This window comes from Arvicola amphibius, chromosome 13 (assembly GCF_903992535.2).
Source record: "Arvicola amphibius chromosome 13, mArvAmp1.2, whole genome shotgun sequence".
Taxonomy (NCBI): domain Eukaryota; kingdom Metazoa; phylum Chordata; class Mammalia; order Rodentia; family Cricetidae; genus Arvicola; species Arvicola amphibius.
Genome location: NC_052059.1, coordinates 43,904,855 through 43,912,265, shown reverse-complemented (window position 1 = coordinate 43,912,265; position 7,411 = coordinate 43,904,855). Strand labels below are relative to the sequence as shown.

The 7,411-nt window shown below is 39.1% G+C and overlaps 1 pseudogene; it reads right to left on the bottom strand.

Annotated features, from left to right (window-relative positions):
- Positions 1 to 4,100: 4,100 nt before the first annotated feature.
- LOC119800563 lies at positions 4,101 to 4,265 on the bottom strand (annotated as a pseudogene).
- Between the last annotated feature and the right edge of the window lie 3,146 nt (positions 4,266 to 7,411).

The following is a 7,411-nucleotide window of genomic DNA, read 5'->3' as shown; positions in this document are numbered from 1 at the left end:
TTCCTGGGGGCATGCTCCTACACTTCCCTCAAAGACCTGGCTCGTTCCTTGTGCCCTATTGCAAATCCTGACTTAAGTCGTTCACTACAGGATGACAGATGGAACGATCCTGATTGCACAATAGACTTTGGCTTAGCTTTAGTTATAACTCTGACAAAGTTTGTTAACAGTCCTTTGAACATAAAACTTAGGTAAAGAAGAATGATTCTAAATGTCAAGCAGCTTGGATACTGATCTTGTAACCGTGTGACTGGACAAGATAATTACAGGAGCTTATTTCCCATGAAAGTGAGTAGATTTAATTATATGAGTGGTTTTTGTTGGTTTGTTTGTTTGTTTGGGGAGGGGCAGTTGATTGAGATAGGGTTTCTCTGTAGCCCTGGCTGTCCTGGAACTCACTCTGTAGTCCAGGCTGGCCTCAAACTCAGAGATCCACCTGCCTCTGTCTCCCAAGTGCTACCTCTTCTATCAACCCCATTTACAACTTTTTAAGTTATTTTTGTCTCTTAAAAACAAATTTTGACTTTCAAAGTTCAGAGAGTAATAACAAAAACAAAAAGACAAAAACAAAACCAAGAAACACAAACACATCCCCCAAACCACAAATATGAAAATAAAAATATACAAGAAAAAGACCAAAAGCAAAAAAACAAAAACAAACAAGAAAACCAAACAAAGCAAAATGAGACAAAAAACATCAAATAATGAGTTCATTTTGTATTGGTCAACTAACTATTCCTGCGCACATGGGCCTACCCTGAGGTGTGATTAAAAGATCCAGTGAGACACCATCGGAAAAAAAAAGAAAAGAAGTATGTAAGTCAAGCAGGTTACCCCAAGAAAGGAAGCAGTCACCTAAGTTATCTCAGAGTCCAAACCTGCAGTTTAAAACAACCACATGCAAATACATTTTCCTGCTATTTTACCACTTGTTATGATTTGAGTGTGCAAAGCTCCCCATATCACATGTGCTTGAACACTTGATCCTCAACTGGAAACACTGGTTTGGGAGGTTATGGAACTTTCTAGACATGGCCCACAATGGTATATGGTCATAGAGGCTAAACTCATGATTAGAGGCTGAAGTCTTTTACTTCTTGGTCAGCTGCCAAGGAATATGAACCCGTCACTGCATGTTCTACCACCAAGCTCAGAGATGCTCCCAATACCACGCCCTCTCCACCACGATGGGATGTATTCCCTGAACTGTGAGACAGAATGAATACTTCTTTAAGTTGATTCTTTCGAGTGTTCTACAACAGCAACAAGCCACAACTAACAAGTCAATCCTCTAAAACCTGTTTCTAAGCACAACTACAGGGAGAATGATAACAAGGTGTCACCCCACATCTCTAACTAGTGAAACTAGTGTGATATTATCTTGATATTATCAGATTTCAAAGAAACTTAATAGTGATCTTTATTATGTAGCAAGAATGGTTAAACAGTTGACTTTCAAAGTTCAGAAAGTGATAACCTATTGGCTAGGCATTAAAGGAGTCAAAGTGAGAATGTTGCATAAACTTTTACGTCAGGTAGACTTAGTTTTCAAGAGCTATTTGTTTTGAGTTATTAGGCAACTTACACTGTAATGGGACGCTATTGGGCAGTTCACACTGATGATTTTAAATCCATGCCTTTTTTTTTTTTTTTTAAATTTGAAACAGAGTTTCTCTGTGTAGCCTGGCTGTCCTGGAACTTGCTTTGAAGACCAGGCTGGCCTCGAACTTCACCTGCTTCTGCCCCCTGAGTGCTGGGATTAAAGGTGTGTGTCACTACTGCCTGGTTTAAATCTATGCTTTTAATATTTTTTTGCATATTCAAACTTAAGAGTATTTTATGCAAAATTCTATTAAAATAGTAAAAGCTCAATCATTATATACAATAAACAAAGGGAGTGACCACACATCTCTGAGGTCATCAATCATCAAGTCTCCTCACTGTGTTGGAATGACTAGAAAGAAAAATTTCATAAAACTCCAGGATCAAATGTTTTCTTTTTCTTTCTTCCTCCCTCCCTCTTTTCTTTCTTTCTTTTTTTTTTGAGATGGGTTTTCATCTATCTCAGGCTGGCTTTGGACTAACTATGTAGCCAAGAATGACCCTGACTGATTCTTTTTACACTTCTAGTCCTTACAGTTTCTCTGATTAACTTAAAATACACTTACAAAGGGAATCAAACTTACTTGAAAAAATGAAGACTACCAATACATTGGAAGAAAAATCTTTGCAAAAACCTGAAACCAGACTGATACTAGAAAAATATACAAAGACTGCTTAAAACACAACAATTCCTTTAAAATTCTCACTCCCAAAATAAGAAAACATCCCCAATTATATAATCACAAAAAAGCTGGGCACAGTAGCTTGTACCTATAATTCTACCACTTGAGAGGCTGAGGCAGGCGGACTGCCCTGAGTCTAAGGCCAGCCTGGGCGAGAGTTCAATCCTGTCTCAACAAAACAAACAAAACAAAAACAGAAAACAAACAACCCCCCCAAAACTCCCTAAACTAAACCAAACCAAAAACCTTCCCCAACAAAAATCCCCTAAAGATCAGAATAGCCACCTCACTAAATATACAGATGGCAGGTGAATATGTGAAAAGCAGCTAACTTCAACATCACCTGGGTCCTGCCATTTAAAGAGTAGTGAGCTACCATCACACAACACGGACAACACAGATGTTGGCAAAGACGTAAACAATATAGACTGCTAGTGAGGGTGTGTACCCGCACAGCCATTTTAGAGGGCACTTCGAAGATACCAACTGAGTTCCTTGGTATATACCCCTCAAAACTGAAAACTCATGTTTGCATCAAAACTTACTTACACGCAAACTTTATATAACTTAAATTTATACAGTCAAAACTTGGATAGAAAGACACTAAGAACTTAAATACACATAAAACCAAGCTGAAAAAAAAATGACATACTGAATGATTCCAATCCTGGGAAAGGCAAATACCACAGGGTAGAAAAAGTAAAAAATTAGATCAGGGTTGGAAGGATGAAGGAGAACACGGGGTGTTTAGAGTAGTGAAATGATACGGTAACAACAAATACACAATATCACAGCCTAGCTAAAACCCAAACATGCAGGCTGGAGAGATGGGCTCGGAGATTAAGAGCACTGGCTGCTCTTCCAGAGGTCCTGAGTTCAAGTCACAACCATCCATAATGAGATTTGGTGCCCTCTTCCGGCCTGCAGGCATACACGCAGGCAGAACACTATATATAATAAATTAAAAAACAAAACAAAATAAAAACAAACAAAAACCCCAAACATGCACAGAGTGGACATGGAAAAACAGAGGAAACTGGTGGACAGAAGATGGGAGGTTATGTAGAAACTGTATTTACTACTCAAATTTTCAGTAAGGTTAAAAAAAAGTACAGTAAAAACAAATTTAACAATAACAATAAAATTAAAAACAAATTTAACAGTGACAATAAAATTAAAAACAGAGCTGGTAAGATGGCTCAGTGGGTAAAGGAACTACTCACTGGCAAGCCTGATGACCTGAGTTCAATTTGTGGGAACCACATAGTGGAAGGAGAGAACCAACTCTTGGAAGTTGTCTTCTGACCCCTACACATGTTAAGTAACTTTCCAATAAAATAAATGTAATAAAAATAATGAAAAATCCAGCCAGGAAGTGGTGGCGCATGCCTTTAATCCCAGTACTCGGGAGGCAGGTAGGCGAATCTCCGTAAAAATATCCAATAAAAAAAAATCCACAAACTCAAAATCATTATTGATGAGATCTGCTTGCAAAAGATATGAAAGGTTACAGATTATCCATTTTTAGTGGAATATTAGAAAATATGAAATTCTTCTACATTTAAATATTGAAAAGTAATAATCTGACTTAAGGTAAACTAAATTATATGATTGAATAAAAATAAAAAAATAATCCACCTTACAATTTCCTAGTTAGATGACCCAGGAAGTAAACCAGACAACGGTATTATGAAATGTGGATGGCAATGATGATCTGGCCAGTGGAGCCCTGGCCACTGCCCTGAGCTTCCCAAAGGCAGATGTACACTGGACTAAGGACAGCACCGGGATCAGAGGCATGAACAGTACCCAGAAAATTGTCTTCAAGGCTCCTGAGGACAGCTCATGTAGGCAATGGGGTACATATACGGGTACAGCCCATGTAGACAACATGGTACATACATTCCCAAGGAGGCTGCTGTTAACAGCCACACAAGGCTGCCACGGAGAAAGAATCCTGGTTGGTTTAAGTGGTTGAGTGAATATCTTTTTTAAAATTTCTTTTTTGTATGTATGGTTGGAAGAGCGTGGTGGCTCACTTGAGCTGGAGTCAGAGGCAGTTCAATGTGGGTGTTGGGAATCAAACTTAGGTCCCCTACAAGCAGTACATGCTTTCAACTGCTGAGCCACTAGTATTTTCATTAAAAATTTGTTGCAGGAAACGACTACAGGTAATCTACCATCTATTTACTTCCTAAACTGGCATTATGCTCTTTGAACTAATCCTCATAAAGAATGTGTCTGACACGCTAGGAGGTGACAACATGAGGACGGGACTGGACGGTTTTTACTTAGGTCTGATGAGACTGGGTTGGATTGTCACCAATCCTATTGTGAAGAACTGCTGCAACTCTACCACTTCTAGGGTTTCCCACTGTCTTGACAGCACTGGCATCAACATAATTACAGGACTCATAATCAGACACAAGCTATTTATATATATAATTATTGTTAAGAGCATAAAGTGAGCTTGAGTACCATAAATACTCTTTAAAAAGGGGTTTTCAAGCTACTAGCTTAGAACACAATGCTCTGAACAGTAGCAGTAACTCAGTAACACACCAGCTCATCACATATCTAGGGCAGCTAATTTTTTCAAGTGTGATCAAATGCTGAGGGCTGAATTGATATTTAAGCTAAATGGCCAGAAAAACAGGCTAATGAAAAGAACACCGGCTTCAAAGTCAAGAGGGTTTTGTAGTGGTTTATGTGTAGTTCCACTGAACTACATACATGACATCAGAATCAGCATTACTCTTCAAAGCTCCCTTTCTATCACATGGAAAACAGGATCCATTTAGAGACAGGTATAAGTGCCTACTATGTGCCAAACACCAACCACTCTAAATGCTTGGTAATAATAGTGAGCAGACCAAAGATTTTGGCTTCCTGGTGTTGGCATCAATGAGGGAAGACAATACTAAACATACAAAGCACATTGTAGGAATTGAGGGGATAAAACACCACGAAAAACAGAAACATCATAAAGAAGACTAAGACGACCCCAGCCCACTGTGGTTTGAGACAAGGTTTCTGTGTCCTAGCTGTCCTGGAACTCACGCTATAGACCAGGCAGGCCTTGAACTCAGAGATCGCCTGCCTCTTTAAAGCATGCGCTACCACTGCCTGGCTGGAAGTAAGATTTTATATGGATACACGGGGAGGTAATGGATAGTTAAGACAGATCTTAGAGAGAGGCAAAGTGGCCAAGCGAGATTAGCCAAATGGACAGGTTCTTCAGTGGATATGAGAGCATATGAAGTCTACCTAAAAGGAAGATGGCTAGTTTACTAGATGCCAATTATGTGCTAGGTACTTTATGTTTTGTTTTCTGCATAAATTTAAGGTTTGTAATAATTCTCATTTAAAATAAAATAAAAGGCACACATGATTTTTACAGCAGTTAGCTTAAGAACAGTTTTCTGAGGAAGACAGAGGAATGTTCTATGTATACCACCACTTGAAACAAACCTGATGTAGCTGAAATGACAACAGTCATGTTCCCAGAACACAGACATGAGCTTCCTAAACACCTCAGCAGAATGTCACCAAATCTTACACATCTGACAGGGAGACAATCTGCTTTTCCTCAGATGAGCAGAAATGAGCTCCTGTACTTTATGAGCATGAAACACTCCTTCCACAAATGGCACTTTGCTAATTAAATCTTCAGGCAAGTATTTCTTTGGAAATGTCCTTAAAAGCCTAGAAATAAGTAAGATTAACGGCATTTACTCTGAGGAAATGAGGTAATTTTAGGTTCATTCAGTCCAACTGGATAAGAAAACATTTTAGGGTATGACTGTGAAATAACAAAATGAAACAAAACCAAATTACTTAATACGCACAATTTTTAAAACCTCAAACAAACAAAACTTAGATCCCAACCAAATAAGAAATGATCCTAGCTACTGGGTAGTGGTGGTGCATGCCTTTAAATGGGAGGCAGAGCCTGGCGGATCTCTGAGTCCAAGGCCAGCGTGGTCTATGCAGCAAGTTCCAGGACAGCCAGGAATGTGGAGAAACCCCATCTTAAAAAAAATAAAACGAAACAAAATGAAAATGATTCTAAAACAGATTTTCTATCTTCAACTCTTATCTTTCCATTTGGTAACTAAAGTTGTTCATGGTTAGCTACAGTTTCTTCGGAAGCCCAGGACTTCCCAAATTACAATAAACTGATATCTGTTGTCAAGTCCCTAACAAAATTAGACAACAATGATCATTGTCTTAGGCATGACTGTTGTGGAATAATCCTTCTGTACACAGTGTGAAGATACAGTGCTGTGATTGGTTCAATAAAGAGCTGAATAGCTATTAGCTAGGCAGAGGGATAGGCAGGACTTCTGGGCAGAGAGAGGAAGCAGGAGGAGATAATCAAGGTGCAGAGGACATGCCAAGGAAACATGGAGGAAGTCGGACATACAGAATGAAAAAAAGATAAAAAGCTTCATGGTAAAACATAAATTAATAAGATCAAGTTAAGTTATAAGAGCTAATGGGACAATTGTAAGCTAACGCGAGCTTTCATAATTAATAATGTCTTTGTATCTTATTTGTGAGCTGGCAGCCTGAAGAAAAACCTGATTACACATGACCTCACTTGACTCCTGACAAAAGTTAGAGAACGGCTGCCATGCCTTAGAGGTAGATCGGGGGGAAATTAAGCACTTGGTCTTTAAGACAGAATGCACAAACATGAACACACCCACCCACCCACCCTTGAGCGCTCTTTAAATCTGTCCCCATCATATCACTTTTAACTAATGGATTTTTAAATGCTAGTTTCTTCTGTCACTTAGGAACAATTAACACATAAAATCAACTTCCACTGAGTGGCAGTCATCACACATCTCAGTTTCTCTCAGGGCCATGTTATCCAGTGGAAAGTAGACATGCAAGCAGTGGTGGCCTCTGTGGGGAAGAACCTGTGGCTGTCTGGGTCAGTCTCTGATGGTTGCTGGAGCAACAACTACATGCCAAAGGACATCATATAGTTCTACTCTGAAGACTTGTACTACACCAGAAGCCACTTAATAAAAATGTGGAAATGAATAATCAACTAATCTGGCTTGTGTTAACCTCTGCAACTACTGTTTCAGGTTAGGATATTTTGGGGAAGATGT